This window comes from Lipotes vexillifer, unplaced genomic scaffold, assembly GCF_000442215.2.
Source record: "Lipotes vexillifer unplaced genomic scaffold, Lipotes_vexillifer_v1.1 scaffold351, whole genome shotgun sequence".
In the NCBI taxonomy this organism is placed as follows: Eukaryota; Metazoa; Chordata; class Mammalia; order Artiodactyla; family Lipotidae; genus Lipotes; species Lipotes vexillifer.
Window position 1 is genome coordinate 988,546 of NW_006787659.1, and position 18,180 is coordinate 1,006,725.

An 18,180-nucleotide genomic window follows, 5' to 3' on the forward strand; every position below is an offset into this window, starting at 1 on the left:
GAGACAACATCAAGCATAGTAACATTTGCATTACAGGGGTTCCAGGAGAAAAGAAAGAGAAAAGGGCAGAGAATGTATCTGAAGTGATAATAGTTGAAAACTTCCCTAACCCAGAAAATGAAATAGATATCCAGGTCCAGGAAGCACAGAGAGTCCCAAACAAGATCAACTGAAAGAGATGAACACCAAGACACACTGTAATTAAAATGGCCAAAATGAAAGATAAAGAGAGAATATTAAAAACAGCAAGGAAAAAGCAACAAGTTACATACAAGGGAACTTCCATAAGACCAACAGGTCACTTTGGTAGAAACTTTGCAGGCCAGAAGGGAGTGTCATGATATATTTTAAATGATGAATGGAAAAAAACCTACAAGAAGAATACTCTACCCAGCAAGGCTACCATTCAGATATGAAGAAGAGATAAAGAGATTTATAGACAAGCAAAGGCTAAGAGTTCAGCACCATTAAGCCAGCTCTACAAGAAATGTTAAAGACACTTCTCTAAGTGAAAAAAAAAAAGACCACAACTAAAATTAAAAAATTATGAAAGGAAAAATATCATTGGTAAAGGCAAATCTCATTTTTGAGGTAAATCTCAAAAGTAGAGATAGTAGATCAACCACTTAAAAAGGTGCTAGGAAATTTAAAAGACAGAAGTAGTAAAATCATCTATATCCAAAATAAGTAGTTAAGGGATACACAAAACAAAAAGATGTAAAATATGATGTCAAAACATTAAATGTTGAGGAAGGGTAAAAATGCAGGGTTGTTAGAATGCATTCAAACTCAAGAGATGATCAACTTAAAGTAATCGTATATATATTATCTTATATATATAGTTTGATATGTATATGGTTGCTATATATAAAGCTCATGGAAACTACAAACCAAAAATCTATAACAGATACACACACATAAAGAAAAAAACCCAAACATAACATTAAGATAGTCATCAAATCATAAGGGAAGAGAGCAAAAGAAGAAACAAAAAAGAACTACAAAAACAGCCCAAAAACAATTAACAAAATGGAAATAAGTACATACCTATCAATAATTATTTTAAATATAAATGGACTAAATGCTCTAATCAAAAGACATAAACTGCCTGAATGGATAAAAAAGCAAGACCCATATATGTGCTGCCTATAAGAGTCACTTCAGATCTGAACACACACACAGACTGAAAATGAGGGGACAGAAAAATGTATTCAATGAAAATGGAAACAAAAAAAAGCTGGGGTAGCAATACTTATACCAGACAAAATAGACTTTAAAACAAAGGCTGTAACCAGAGACAAAGAGGATATTACATATGATAAAGGAATTAATCCAACAAGAAGATATAACAATTGTAAATATTTATGCACCTAACACAGGAGCACCTAAATACATAAAGCAAATATTTAAAAACATAAAGGAAGAAATTGAGAGTAATGCAATCATAGTACAGGACTATAACACCCCATTTACATCAGTGGACAGATCTTCCAGACAGAAAATCAATAAGGAAACACTGGCCTTAAACAACACATTAAATCAGATGTGTGTGTGTATGTGTATGTGTGTGTGTGTGTATATATATATATATATATATATATATATACACACACACATATATGACATTCCATTCAAAAGCAGCACAATACCCATTCTTTTCAAGTACACATGGAATATTTTTCAGAATCAATCACATGCTAGGCCACAAAACAAGTCTCAGTAAATTTAAGAAGATGGAAATCATATCAAGCATCTTTTCTGACCACAATGCTATGAGACTGGTTGAGACAATGGTATAAGAAAACAACTGCAAAAAACACAAACAAGTGGAAGCTAAACAATATGCTACGAAACAACCAATGAATCAGTGAAGAAATCAAGAGGAAAGCAAAAAATACCTGGAGACAAATGAAAATGGAAACAAAATAATCCCAAATGTAGGGTCACAGAAAAAGCAGTTCTAAGAGGGAAGTTTATAACAATTCAAGTGTACCTCAGGAAACAAGAAAAACCTCAAAAGAAAAAAAAAAAATCTTTACACCTAAAGGAACTAGAAAAAGAAGGACAAACTAAATCCGAAGTCAATAGAAGGAAAGAAATAATAAAGATCAGAGTAGAAATAGAGAAAAAAAAACCAGAGGGCTTCCCTCGTGGCGCAGTGGTTGAGAGTCCACCTGCCTATGCAGGGGACATGGGTTTGTGCCCCAGTCCAGGAAGATCCCACATGCCGCGGAGCGGCTGGGCCCGTGAGCCATGGCCGCTGAGCCTGTGCATCCGGAGCCTGTGCTCTGCAACGGGAGAGGCCACAACAGTGAGAGGCCTGCATACAGCAAAACATTTTTTTTTTAAATTAAAAAAAATTTTTAAAAACAGAAAAGATCAATAAAACTAAGAGATGATTCTTTAAAAAGATAAACAAAACTGATAAACCTTTAGCCAGACTCATCAAGAAAAAAAGAGAGAGGGCTCAAATTAATAAAATCAGAAATGAAAGAGAAGTTACAAGCAACACTGCAGAAATACAAAATACAAAGGATCACAAGAAACTACTATGTACAATTATACACCAAAAAGATGGACAACCTAGAAGAAATGGATAAATTCTTAGAAACACACAATCTCACATGACTGAATCAGGAACAAATGAAAAACGTGAATAGACCAATTACCAGTAATGAAATTGAATCATTAATTTAAAAAACTCCCAACAAAGAAAGTCCAGGACCAGAGAGTCTCACAGGTGAATTCTACCAAACATTTAAAGACGAGTTAATGCCTATCCTTCTCAAACTGTTCCAAAAAACTATAGAGGAAGAAAGGTCCAAACTCATTCTGTGAGGCCAGAATCACCCTGATAACCAAAACGAGACAAAGACACCACAGAAAAATAAAAATTACAGCCCAATAGCACTGATGAACATTAATGCAAAAATCCTCAACAAATTATTAGCAAACCAAATCCAACAAGACATTAAAAGGGTCATACACCATGATCCATGATCATCACTGGGGTTTATTCCAGTGATGCAAGGATGGTTCACTAATCAGTGTGATACACCACATCAACAAAGTGAAGAATAAGAATCATATGATCATCTCAGTAGATGAAGAAAAAGCTTTTGACAAAAGTCAACATCCATTTATGATAAAAACTCTCAACAAAGTGGGTATAGAGGAATCAAACCTCAACATAATATAGGCCATATATGATAAGCCTTCAGCTAACATCATACTCAACAGTAAAAGCTGAGAAACAAACCCACACTTATATGGTCAATTAACCTACAACAAAGGAGACAACAGTATACTATGGGGAAAAGAGCTTCTTTAATAAATGGTGTTAGGAAACTGGACAGCTACATGCAGAAGAATCACACTGGACTACTTTTCCACACCATGTACAAAAATAAATTCGAAATGGATTAAGGACTTAAATGTAAGACCTGAAAACATAGAACTCCTAGAAGAAAACATAGCCAATAAGCTCTTTGACATCTGTCTTAGCCATACATTTTTTGGCTATGTCTCCTCCGGCAAGGGAAACAAAAGCAAAAATAAACAAAAGGGACTACATCAGACTGAAAAGCAAAAGCTTATCAACACAACAAAAAGACTGCCTACTGAATGGGGGAATACATCTGCAAACTATATATCTGATAAGAGGTTAATATCCAAATAACACAAATAACTCATACAACTCAACATCAAAAAAAAAAAAATTTAAAAATAGGCAAAGGACTTGAATAGACAGATTCCAAAGAAGACATACAGATGGCCAACAGACACATGCTCAATATCACTAATCATCAGGAAATCCAAATCAAAACCACCATGAGATATCACCTCACACCTGTCATAATAGCCATTATTAAAAAGACAACAAATAACAAATACTGTCAAGGATGTGGAGTAAAGGGAACTCTCATGCACTATTGGTGGGAATGTAAATTGTTGCAGCCACTGTGGAAAACAGTATGGAGATTCCTCAAAAAAAATAAAAATAGGACTACCATACAATCCAGCAATTCCAATTCTGTGTATAGTTCCAAAAAACCCCTCAAAATCATTAATTTCAAAAGAAATATGCACCCCTATGCTCACTGAAGAATTATCTATAATAGCCAAGATACGGAAGCAACCTAAGTGCCCATCAAAAGAAGAATGAAAAAAGAATGTGTGATATATGTGTGTGTGTGTGTGTGTATATATATATATATATATATATGAAGAATGAAAGCTTGCTACTTGCAACAACATGGATGGACCTAGAGGGAATCATGCTAAGTGAAATAACTCAGAGAAAAACAAATACCGTACGATTTCACTTATGTGGAATCTAAAAAACAAAACAAATGAACAAACATAACAACAGAAATAGAGTCATACATACAGAAAATAAACACAGGGGACAGGGATAGGGGGATGAGTGAAATAGGTGACGGAAATTAAGAGGTACAAACTTTCGGTAACAAAATAAATGAGTCATAGGGATGAAATGTATAGCATGGGGAATATAGTCAATAATAATGTAATATATTTGTATAGTAACAGATGGTGACTAGACTTACTGTGGTGATCATTTGTAATATATCAAAATATTGAATCACTATATTATATAACAAGATCTAACAGAGTGTTGTCGGTCAATTATACTTCCAAAACAAACAAACAAACAAACAAATTTATAGAAAAAGAGATCAGATTTGTTGCTACCAGAGGCAGGATGTAGGCGGGGGGGTGGGGGGAATTGGATGCAGGTGGTCAAAAGGTATAAAGGTAAGATAAATAAGTAATAGGGATGTAATGTACAACATGATTAATATAATTGACACTGATGTATGTTATACCTGAAAGAAGTTAAGAGAGTAAATCCTAAGAGTTCTCATCACAAGGAAAACATTTTTTTCTTTTTCTCTTATTTTGTATCTATATGAGATGATGGATGTTCACTAAACTTGTGGTAATCATTTTATGATATTTGTAAGTCAAATTATTATGCTGTACATCTAAAACTTATACAGTGCTGAATGTCAATGATATCTTAATAAAACTGGAAGAAAAAAAAGAAAAGAAATCATATTATCTAATTCAACAGGATACACAGGAGGCAGGAAACACTCTCTTCTACCTAAGTCTAGAAAGTATCTTCCTAATAGAAAAGGTTATAACCACAGAGATAAACCAATTATAAGAAAGATTATTTTCCTACCTGAATCATAAACATGGCTCCAATTTCTGGCTTGCGCTTTTAATGTTCATAGCTTCCCATATTTTACACACACACACACACCAGCCACTGTATCTGGCTCAATGCGTCATTTGATTTCATGTCTTGGAACACCAAGATGTACTCAACTCAGGCAGCCCAACTGCCCTAGTGCAAGATCAGGCTTAGGAGTAAAAGGGGAAAGCAAAAGGGATGGGGAAGTAGCTTAAATTCCAATGAAGAAGCAGAAAGATGGAAACATTACTTGGATCCCACCCCCTACAGCTTTCTAAACATTTTGGTATTTCTTCAAAATAATGGGTATTGTAAATCAAAGTCAGGAATCCAAATACTACAGAGGCCCAGGAGATAAGTGAGGGATCCTGAGTCAGGGGCCTTGGGTTGTCATAGCACAGGGCACTGTGAGATCTAGAAACATCCTCCGCTATCCGATGGCATTTGTCTTGGCTTTTGTCCCACTGCAATATACCCTGCACTTGCTATATAATAGAATTCCTGAAAGTTCACCCTTGGCCCAGTGTGTTATGAATATTCTATCTGGGCAGGTGCAGAGTGAATTCTGACATCCAGCTGGGAACTCCAGCTGCCACGTCTCCTTCTTCCTTGCCAGCTTCAGGTCTTTGCTCAAATGTCCCTTTTCAGGCAGACCTTCCCTGACCTCCTCAGCCAGCAATTCCCCTTCCCTGCTCTACTCTTCTACATAGTTCTTCTCATCTGACTTAATATAACTGTTACTTATGTGTCTGCCTCTCCTTCCTTTAGGAAACAATCTTTGTAAGCATAGAAGTTCTGTCCATTTTTTTCACTGCTCTATCTTCAGCACCCAGAATGGTAGCTGGCACAGAGCAGATGCTCAACTACTTGTGGGTCGGATGAAAGACTTCATCCTTGACTGGGAGATGTCAAGAGTGATTGGCCCCATCTGGGTCTTCCAGCTGCTAATGGAGGAATGACAGAACACAAGAAGCTGAGAAGTCCACAAGATGAAAATGAACCCTAAGAGCAGCAATGAAGCCCCCACTACACCTCTCCTGATAATGGAATCAACTGCTTCATAAGGGATGTGTGTTGTCATGGTGACACAAGGCAAGAGAATGGAGAAGATGGGAAGGAGCAATAGCTATACCATTCGGAATGGTTTGCTTCTTCAAGATGGATTTAACACACTTCACAGCCTATGACCATGGGACAGCAGCCAGCTCTAAGTTAGTACCTAGTGCTTAAGGTTTGCAAATCAGACTATCTGCCCTGGAGAAATAGTAGGGAGGGCTCAAGTCCCACAGGTGGTGATGGGGCCAGAGTGGTGCTGTGATACAGTGGAGTGAGGGTCAGAATGGACTCGGTCTGGCTTCCAGTCCCAGCCACGCTGATTCCAGCAGTGAAAAGCTGGAAGAAGGACCTCAACTCTCATCTTCTTTGAGGAAAGAATTCAGCAAAGGGACCAATATTGTGAAAGAGATAAAAGCATTTATTAGAAGCAGAGCACGTGTGAAAAAACACATGGGCAGACTCAGAGTGAGTTACACGCCATAGGGGTGGCTTAAATTGTTTATATAGGGGCAGTTTTCCAGGTTTATTTTTTCCCTGGCCTATCATTTCCACATTTGGTCCTGGTGTGGGCATGCATTTCTCAGCCAAAATGGATTCCAGCTGGCACCTTCTCCCTTCTTTTATCCTTCCCCTAGATTGAGGGCCTGTGTCTGGCCGGGAAATCCACAAGAATGCACCCAATCAGGGCCCAATGCTCCCGCTGGTATCCCATCTCAAAGCATCATAAGGAGGTCAGCTACAGCTGCTCAGCCTGGGGTCTATCTCCTACCTCAATGCCATGGACCACGTTGCCTCGTTTGCTCAGTAAGGTACGTACTGTAGTTCATTTACTGCTCACTCTATCTCTGAAGCCATCACTTCATTTGAAGCATTTTTTCGAGAATGCCTACCAGGTACAAAGCATTGTACCAGGTGCCATAGGGAAGAGAGCAGAGAATCAACTACCTGCCCTCAAAAACTGAGTTATTCTGTGGAACGCTGAGATTGCTGGCTTGTATGAGCCTCTGAGTTGTATCTGGGTCAGGGGACCTATGGTGAAACCCGGGCCGAGAGAACTGTGTCTTTCATATCTGCCTTCATTGGTCCCCTTTAAATCTTTATCTATATTCGCATGTCCAGGAATGCTAGAGATGCCTATTTGATCACTATTTTGTTTTAAGAAAGCTGTGTACTAGAATCAGTGCAGGGCTTACTGGCTTTTTGTGACCCCAGCCTTCCAGAAAATTAATACAATTACGTTGTTAAGCACTCCCAAATGTGACTGAATCATTATATTCACTACGCCCAAAGGCAAGGAGCCCAAAAGAGAATCTACAGTTTTATAAGAAGGTGCCATAACACCCGTGACCACTATCATCCCCAAAATAAGACTACCCACCAAGTAAATCAGGTCACATGTGAAGGGAGTGGTTACTAGAACCTTTCAAACCAATACACAAAAAAAGATGGGAGAATGTAAACTAAGAACCATTTTGAACAAGAGTTGGGTGGGTGGAAAATGACTGGTAACAGGTTAAATCTAAGCTTGTAGAGTGACTGCCAAGTCAAAGGCCAGCATCCAGAAACAGTCACAGGAGCGGTAATGGGTCAGCACGACACTGACATTTACATGGAAGGTACTGCTGAGAGGTCAGGGGATCTTTACATGGCAATCTCCTTAGAAGGTGTAGTGCTACACACTCCGTTTTGAACATGTCCAGAGATGGGAGGTAAAAGAAGGCAAAGGGATAAGAATTGGCTCTGATACCGAGAGAAGAGGTTAAAAATAATACTTCTAAATTAAAGAAATGAGACATAGTCAGGACTATGTCTGCAAAGAAACTATCCAAAGCAAGAGTTTGGGGAGGTTAGTACCTTCATCTAACAGCTACTAAGTCCACCCACCAGAGACAAGATTTCTCCTCCTAGGGGAAAAAAAACACCAGCAGCATATTGTGGACATGGCAAATCTGAGTGCTGAGAGCAGAGATTTCTCCTGAAGGAAGACGTTGGCAAAAAGGAGAAGCTGCGATCTCCTGGGTGGGACATTCAACACGAGGTTATATAAACCCCTAGGCAGAGTGGTACAAAAGCAACCCCTCAACAGCCCTCTCCTATCATCTTGTTCTGAGAGGCAGAGGGAGAATGAAACAAATAAATCCAATTTCTAATAACATTTTTTTAAATAAATTTATTTATTTATGGCTGTGTTGGGTCTTCGTTGATGCATGCGGCTTTCTCTAGTTGCAGTGAGTGTGGGCTACTCTTCGTTGTGGTGTGCAGGCCTCTCATTAAGGTGGCTTCTCTTGTTGCAGAGCATGGGCTCTAGGTACACAGGTTTCAGTAGTTGTGGAACATGGGCTCAGTAGTTGTGGCTTGAGGGCTCTAGAGCGCAGGCTCAGTAGTTGTGGTGCACGGGCTTAGTTGCTCTGTGGCATGTGGGATATTCCTGGACCAGGGCTCGAACCCGTGTCCCCTGCATTGGCAGGTGGATTCTTAAGCACTGTGCCACCAGGGAATCCCCTCCAATAACATTTTTGAGCAGTGACATCACAGCCTTACATTTTGAAGTGCTAAGTAGTTGGCCCCTAGCGTGACAACACAGAATCAATACCATTTTTCAATTTACTTCACAAAACAGAAAAATCGAGCATTTCCTAAAAGATACAGGAAGAAATACTAGCAAGAAAAACTTAGTTTCAATGTGTTTGTATATTAAAGTAATTGAATAAAAAACATGGGGCAGGGACAAAATGATTCTTGTATTAAAAATTGCCTTCTCAAAAAGCTCACCAAGCAGTATCATACAATGAAGAACTTAAAAGGACTTAACCTTTCTGCTTGACCTATGGAAGAATTAAATTATATCTTCCCAACCTGATTTCTCCCATGAAATCTATTCTGTTTAGGATGAAGGTCAAGTACCAAGTGAGAATGATTTAGTGCTGCCCTTCAAACCCAATTCCATAATCACACTCTTGTCTCAAAATACCAGCTGGACATCAAAGATGAAAAGAAAAAATGACACCAAAAAATGCAGCCACGCTCTCAAGAAAATTATGAAGCTAGAATAGGACCATTTCAAATTCTATCATCCTCAAGTACAAATAGCATTTTCATTCATCAAATACTAAGCAAACACAGAGTCCATAGCTGGCCCCACTGTTAGCAGCATCTCACCTTTCACACAGAGCAGCAGAACTTGACTTCTTTTGAAAAGCTGCAGTGCTTACATTAAATTGTTTTCTTTCCCTTTCTGCCCATGCATAATAGTCACTTGACTCCAGAGAAAGGAAAATTTGACAATCCATGGCATTACTGAAAATTCTTCAAAAACAGGCAGTACCAAAATAGCACAGAGGACAAGGAGAGCAACGGTTTGGTCTATAACATAAACCTATCAAAAGCGTGGAATGGAAAAAGAAATAGTCTTTATTGATTATTACCTGTGCAATGATGAACCAGGAGAGTTTTGGAGGAGGAAGATGTCATTTAAATAGAAGCCCTAAATCAAGTTTGAGCTAGGCAAGACAACTGCACATTAAAGGAATTTTTTCCACTGCTCTCTCTTCTAAAGCACTGTTGAGGCATGCCAGAGATTAAAATTATTCTTCATGGATAAATCTGCGTTTTAATTAAATAAAGATGAATTAACCAATATAAGTTAATTGAGTACCAACTACGTGCTCTGCTTTCTACTACGTCTTTACAAAGTAATAGAGGAAATGTTGTTTGGTTTCAGAAAGCTACAGTCTAACTAGGGTCATCAGACACCTTGGTGTCAGAAGCTAAATTATAGGGCAGAACAGCAAAATGTAAGTTGTCTCCAGGTAGTACATGACATAACTTACGGTTGTGTGATCAGAAGCGGTATAAATTCAAAGGAACAGAATGGCACCATGAACTTGGCAGACTGAGATGGGCCTTGACATAAGGTTAAAAGTTCTGGCACTTTTGCAGGAGAAGAAAGAACAAGAGAGTTGGGAAAGGATCACAGGAACAGAGCCTGAAGGCAGAACGCCTTGAATCCACTATGGGAAGCAGACAGAGTGCAGCTGGCTTGGCAACTCCCTTGAGGTCAGTTCGCAGCTGCTCAGGTCTACGTTCAGGACATTTTATATATTAGGGGCTACACATCTATGTGACTATCTGCCTAATACCTTTCTTCTCATGCTCATGGCAATGGACAAGTTTACCTACCTCTTCACCTGTTGTTTCTTTCTTTCTTTTTTCTCCTTATGATTGACCATCGTAACCATTTTTAAGTGTATGCTTCAGTGGTACATTCATATTGTTGTGCAAACATAACTACCATGCATCTCCAGATTCTTTTTTATCTTGCGGAACTGAAACTCTGTACCCATTCAGCAATAACTCCGCACCCCCCTTCCCCCAGCCACTGGCAACTACCATTCTACTTTCTTTCTTCCTTTATATATATAAAAAAATCTCCTATTTTCTCCTGTGCCCCAGCCTCCAGTAATCACCATCCTACTCTCTGTTACTGTGAGTTTGGCTTTCTTTTTTTTTTTTTTGGTAAGATCATGCAGTATTTGTTTTTCTGTGTCTGGTTTATTTCAGTTAGCATAATGTCCTCCAGGTTCATCCATGCTGTCACTAATGGCACAATTTCCTTCTTTTGTAATGCTGAATAATATTCCATTGTGTTTGTGTACATCACACCACATTTTCTTTATCATTCATCCATCAACTGACACTTAGATTGTTTCCTATTGTGAATAATGCTGCAATGGACATGGGAGTGCAGACATTTCTTTGAGGTAGTGATTGCATTTCTTCTGGATATAGACCCAGAAGTGGGATTGCTGGGTCATATGGTAGTTCTGTTTTTAATTTTTTGAGGAAACTCCATACTGTTTCCCATAATGGTTGTACTAATTCACATTCCCACCAACAGTGCACAAGGGATTCTTTTTTCTACCTTTGCCAACACTTGTTATTTCTAGTCTTTTTGATAAATGCCATCCTAACAGGTATCAGGGGATATTTCATTCTGGTTTTGATTTGCATTTCCCTGATTATTAGTGATGTTGAGCATCTTTTCATGTACTTGTTGGCCATTTGTATGTCTTCTTTGGAAAAAGTCTAATCAGATACTTTGCCTATTTTTTAATTGGGTTTTGTTTTCGTTTTTTTTGTTTCTGCTATTTAGGTGTAAGCGTTCCTTACATATTTTGGATATTAACATCTTACTAGATACATGGCTTCAAATATTTTCTCCTGTTCCGTAGGTTGCCTTTTCATCTTGATTGATTCCTTTGCTATGTAGAAACTTTTTCATTTCATGTAGTCCCACTTGTCTACTTTTGTTTCTGTTGCCTGTGTTTTGGGTGTCAAATCCAAAAGATCATTGCCAAGACCAATGTCAAGGAGTTTTTACCCTATGTTTTCTTCCAAGAGTTTTACAGTTTTAGATCCTACATTTAAGTCTTTAATCCATTTTGAGTTGATTTTTGTGTATGGTGTGAGATAAAGGTCCAATTTTATTCTTTTGCATGTGGACATTCAGTTTTCCAACACTATTTATTGAAGAGACTATTATTTTTCCCATTGTGTATTCCTGACACCTTTGTTGAAAATTAGTTGACTGCATCTGCATGGATTTATATCTGGGCTCTTGATTCTGTTTCATTGATCTATGTGTCTGTTTTTGTGACAGCACCATACTATTTTGATTAATATAGCTTTCTAATATAGTTTAAAATCAGGAAATGTGATGCTTCCAGCTTTGTTCTTCTTAATCAAGATTGCTTTAGCTATTTGGGGTCTTTTGTGGTTCTATATGAATTTTAAGAAATGTTTTCCTATTGCTGTAAAAAATGAAATTGGAATTTTGATAGAGGTTGAATTGAATCTGCAAATCACTTTGGGTAGTATGGACATTTTAACAATATTAATTCTTCCAAACTATGAGCATATGATAGTTTTCTGTTTATTTGTGTCTTCTTCATTTTTTTCCATCAACATTTTACGTTTTTCAGTGTACAGATCTTTCACCTCATTGGTTAAATTTATTGCTAAATATTTTATTCTTTTTGATGTTACTATAAATGGGATTTGTTTCTTTTTTTTTAACATCTTTATTGGGGTATAATTGCTTTACAATGGTGTGTTAGTTTCTGCTTTATAACAAAGTGAATCAGTTATACATATACATATGTTCCCATATCTCTTCCCTCTTGCATCTCCCTCCCCCCCCCCCTGCCTATCCCACCCCTCCAGGAGGTCACAAAGCACCGAGCTGATCTCCCTGTGCTATGCGGCTGCTTCCCACTAGCTATCTACCTTACGTTTGGTAGTGTATATATGTCCATGCCTCTCTCTCGCTTTGTCACAGCTCACCCTTCCCCCTCCCCATATCCTCAAGTCCATTCTCCAGTAGGTCTGTGTCTTTACTCCTGTCTTACCCGTAGGTTCTTCATGACATTTTTTTTTTTCTTAAATTCCATATATATGTGTTAGCATACGGTATTTGTCTTTCTCTTTCTGACTTACTTCACTCTGTATGAGACTCTAGGTCTATCCACCTCATTACAAATAGCTCAATTTCATTTCTTTTTATGGCTGAGTAATATTCCATTGTATATATGTGCCACATCTTCTTTATCCATTCATCCGATGATGGGCACTTAGGTTGTTTCCATCTCCGGGCTATTGTAAATAGAGCTGCAATGAACATTTTGGTACATGAATCTTTTTGAATTATGGTTTTCTCAGGGTATATGCCCAGTAGTGGGATTGTTGGGTCATATGGTAGTTCTATTTGTAGTTTTTTAAGGAACCTCCGTACTGTTTTCCATAGTGGCTGTACCAATTCACATTCCCACCAGCAGTGCAGGAGTGTTCCCTTTTCTCCACACCCTCTCCAGCATTTATTGTTTCTAGATTTTTTGATGATGGCCATTCTGACTGGTGTGAGATGATATCTCATTGTAGTTTTGATTTGCATTTCTCTAATGATTAATGATGTTGAGCATTCTTTCATGTGTTTGTTGGCAGTCTGTATATCTTCTTTGGAGAAATGTCTATTTAGGTCTTCTGCCCATTTTTGGATTGGGTTGTTTATTTTTTTGTTATTGAGCTGCATGAGCTGCCTGTAAATTTTAGAGATTAATCCTTTGTCAGTTGATTCATTTGCAAATATTTTCTCCCTTTTGTTTTTTTGTTATTGAGCTGTCTTTTAATATCTTTTTCAGATAGCTTGTTGTTAGTCTATAGAAACAACTTATTTCTGTATGTTGATTTTGCATCCTGCAACTTTACTGAGTTTATTTATTAGTTTTAACAATTTTTTGGTGGAGTCTTCACCGTTTTCTATATATCAGATCATATATTCTGCAAACAGAGACAATTTTACTTCTTCCTTTCTGAAATGGATGCCTTTTATTTCTTTTTCTTGCCCAATTGTTCTGTCTATGACCTCCTCTACCATATTGAATAGAAGTGATAAGAGCAGACACCCTAAGATCAAGTCCTGATCTTAAAGGAAAAACTTCCAGCTTTCCACTATTGAGTATGATGTTACATGTGGGCCTATCATTTACGGCCTTTATTATGTTGAGGTGCATTCCCTTTTTATATCATTCATTTAGAGTTTTTATCATAAAATGATGTTGAATTTTGCCAAATTCTGCACCCATTGATATGATTATATGATTTTTATCCTTCATTTTGTTAATGAATATTGTATCACAATTATTGATTTGTATATGTTGAACCCAAGTGTACCTTGCATCCCAGGGATAAATCCCACTCAATCATGGTGTATGATCCTTTAATGTGTTGTTGAGCAGACATTGTTGATTGGCTAAAGTAACAGTCATTCCTAACCTGTACTAGAGTGCTGCCTCTTACAACAGAGGCTGGTAAGCTAGTTGCTTGTTTTCCCAGACTCCCTCACAGGTAGAGACATTCACATGGCTCCATTTTGGCTGACAAGTCATAAAAGAAAGTCTAGTGTGGGCTTCCAAAAAAAGTAGGTGAAAAAAATAGGAGGAAGAAGCAATTCTGCTAAACCATGCAAGCACTTCTCTTCTTGCCTTGAATATGTACATGAACCTTGGACCTCTCTGGCAGCCATCTTACAATGAAGAGATAACAAGCAAGAACATGAAAAGTCCATCCAGGGAAGACAGAGTGAAAAGGTAGAAGGTCACTCATGCTGTAAATGAAATAATGGTTCAACCTTAACTCCAGATTTTTTGTTGTAATAATAAATAAGTATTAAGCCACCATTAGTTTACACTACTTTGTTACCTGCAGCCAAAAACATTCCTAACAAATTTACCTACCCTCATCCTCCATAATGCCAATTCTACAAGGATTCCTCAGGAGAAGCTATATGCTTCATGCCTTTACTCTCAAGCTACAGTTAACTGTTCAACCATGAGGCCCTGATACAAGTTCCTTCCTGGGATTTTTAAAACTGAATCTAGGAAGGAAACTCAGTCCTCTCACATGGCTAGAGTCTTATAAAATGTTAAACTTGGGTCATCAACAGCAATGGTTTTTGCACTGAATAGAATGCCTGTCTACAGTGAGAAACATAAGTGTCAATGTGCACATAAAGGAAACATGAAAGAAAGTCCTAGTGGGACTCGGTTCTCTGGTGCTGGCTGCTCCCGAGCCCAGCTGCATTGGTGCCCTTTCTATAGTTGCTGGGTCAACCATTCTTTGAATTCTCATAAATCCGCCTTTTGGCCTAAATTAGTTTTGAGTTAGCTTTCCTTAATTTATAACCCCCAAAATGTAAACTATATATAATATTTCATATTCTTCCCAGAAGAACTTTCTTACGTGTTTTCCCTTAAACTAATATGAGATGCAAGTATGAATTTTCCACAAGGTCAAAGTATAAGAAAAAGGTAGAGTTAATCTTTTCTCCTAAATCAGGCTGGGAAATACTATTATTATTCTGGGTTCAAATTCTAGCTCTATCCTTAGCACTTTAGTGACCTTGGGTAAGTTATTTAACCTCTCTGGGCCTCAGTTTACTTATCTATAGAATAAGGATGACAACTGTAACTAACTCAGAGTGTTTCTAAGAATTAAATAAATCAATACATATAAAGAACTTAGGACAATGTGAGGTAATAAGGGCTCAACAAATGTGAATATTCTTAGGCCTATCTCAAAATCCTAAAAATAATGAGATACATGATCCATGAAAGATAATAAATGAACTTTCAGCCATAGGTCCAACAAATTAACCTTTTAAGAATCTACTGTTTTTGTAGCACTTCATAGTGTTTAAAATAGTGCCTGATACTAATTCTTAAAATAAACCTATTAAGTAGCTTATAAGTATAATCATTCTAGAGACAAGTAAACCAAAGATTCGGTAAATTTAAATAGTATGTCCACTAGGGCACAGCTAGAATTTGAACCCAAGGTTGTATGAATTATATGACTCAACTTTTCTCATAAAACCATACAGCTACAGGATAAGAATACGTTCAATATTTTGGTTCTGGGTAGTAAAGTAAAACAATTATAGTAGATTAATAGGGTCTAAAAACATATTTTAAAGCAAAAATTAAGTACAGATAAAATGGCCCTTGCAAGATCTCTTAATTCATCTATAAATTTCTAGCACTTGGGTCCTTAAAAGCACAAACGCCAAGAATTTATTTTTTTAGTTTTTCTCTTTTTTTGTTTTTAAAAAATCTTTGAGAGAGGGAGTACATGGAGCCCCATGGGGCAAAGGGACATCTTTTGGTAAGTTCTTTTTTTGTTGAATTGGTGTAGCTGAATTTGTGCCAGTAGAATATATAGTGTGACTTCATGGTGACCACTACTCAGGAGAGCACAGTCTTCATTGAATAGCATGGCTACCCACTCTGGATACGATCATTTAACTTCCCTTCCACCTTCAGGAAGGATGAAACAGCTGACTCAAGGTCAGGGACAGACAAAAAGAGAAAAGTACAAATATTCAAATATTTCCGTCTCCTCAAAAGATTTAAGTAATTACATCTTTGCTTTCTCACTCTATGGACAGATACTGCCTTCATACATCTTTATGTTTTAATAAATTTTGACATTTTAGCTAATATTGTCTGTTGAGCACGTATGTTTATTACCACTCCGGCTCAAAGTCCCACAAATCATAACAGTAGAAAAAAATTTTAAGGCCAAAAAAAAAAAAACAAAAAAGAGGAGAAAAACAATGATTAAATTTTGAAAGCTGGAGAGGAATTGAAATTAGCAGACCAGACGAAGTGTTTCAGCAATGTGGAACCCCCTTTCCAAGAGGGTCTGTACCACCAGCCCCCAAAGGACTCAGGATGGGGGGCAATGGATATGGATGAAAGATGAAAGTTAAGCAGAGAATAAGGGAATGGTTGGAAGTCAAAAAGCAACCAGATCCCCTAGACTCCCTCCACCAAACTCCCTTATGCTGTCAAGCTACATCACACACCCAAGGGCATCTTCTTGGCAGGACTAACAATGGCTCCAGGCAGCCCCCTTCCTGGGGCCCCGAATGTTCACAGGACACACCTGAGCAGTCTTTGCCCCACCAAACTCAGGCTATGGCCTCCCATTTAACTGGATCTTTCCTTTCTCTCTGCAGCATATGCCCTGTACAGCAACTTATTCTTCACTGCCCTGCACAGCCTGTCCTCAGACACACATTTCAGTCTTGCAGCTGACTTGGAATTTTCTGTCTTTTGCTACCTAGCACCTCGGATGAAACAGAATTTAATATCCTATCACACTTACATAATCAAATATTATAAACCGAAATACTGTTTTTTAAAAACATCATGACACACCTATAATAGGGGAGGTGTCTGACTTGGGGTGAGGGGAAGAGCTAAATCCTTATTTGCCAAAGGAGAACATTAATAGATAATACCTAAAACTGAAAAATACATCAAGAAATGGGAGTATACATCGACAGATGAATGGATAAAGAAGATGTGGAATACATATATATATATTCCATATATACATGCAATGGAATATATATATATATATACACACTTACACACAGATATGCAATGGAATACTAATCAGCCATAAAAACAAATGAAATAATGTCATTTGCAGCAACATGGATGGACCTAGAGATTACCATACTAAGTGAAGTAAGTCAGAAAGAGAAAGGCAAATATCATACAATATCACTTATATGTGGAATCTAAAATACAACACAAACAAACATATCTACAAAATAGAAAAAAACTCACAGACACAGAGAACAGTCTTGTGGTTGCCAAGGGGGGAGGAGGGTGGAGAAGGGAAGGATTGGGGTTTGGGGATTAGCAGGTGCAAACTATTATATATAAAGTGGATAAAAAACAAGGTCCTGGGCTTCCCTGGTGGCACAGTGGTTGAGAGTCCACCTGCCGATGCAGGGGACACGGGCTCGTGCCCCAATCTAGGAAGATTCCACATGCCGCGGAGCGGCTGGGCCCTTGAGCCATGGCCGCTGAGCCTGCGCGTCCAGAGCCTGTGCTCCGCAACAGGAGAGGCCACGGCAGTGAGAGGCCCACGTACCGCAAAAACAAAACAAAACAAAAAAACAAGGTCCTACTGTATAACACAGGAAACTATATTCAATATCTTGTGATAAACTATAATGGAAAAGAATATTTACAAAAGAATGTATATATATATATGTATAACTGAATCACTTTGCTGTACAGCAGAGATTAACACAACACTGTAAATCAATTATACTTCAATAACACAAGAAAAAGAAGTAGGAGTATAAACTTGTTTTTTGGAAACATGGAGATTAAACAGAAGAAACAGCTCTAAAAGCTGGAAGCAGTTGGCTCTGGAGACTAGGAATGGAGCTGAGAGGGCTACTGTCATTCATGGTGAGTTTTGCAGGACTGTGTGATTTTAAAATTATATGTAACCTTGAAAAAATAAAAATCAGACAAAATAAAATA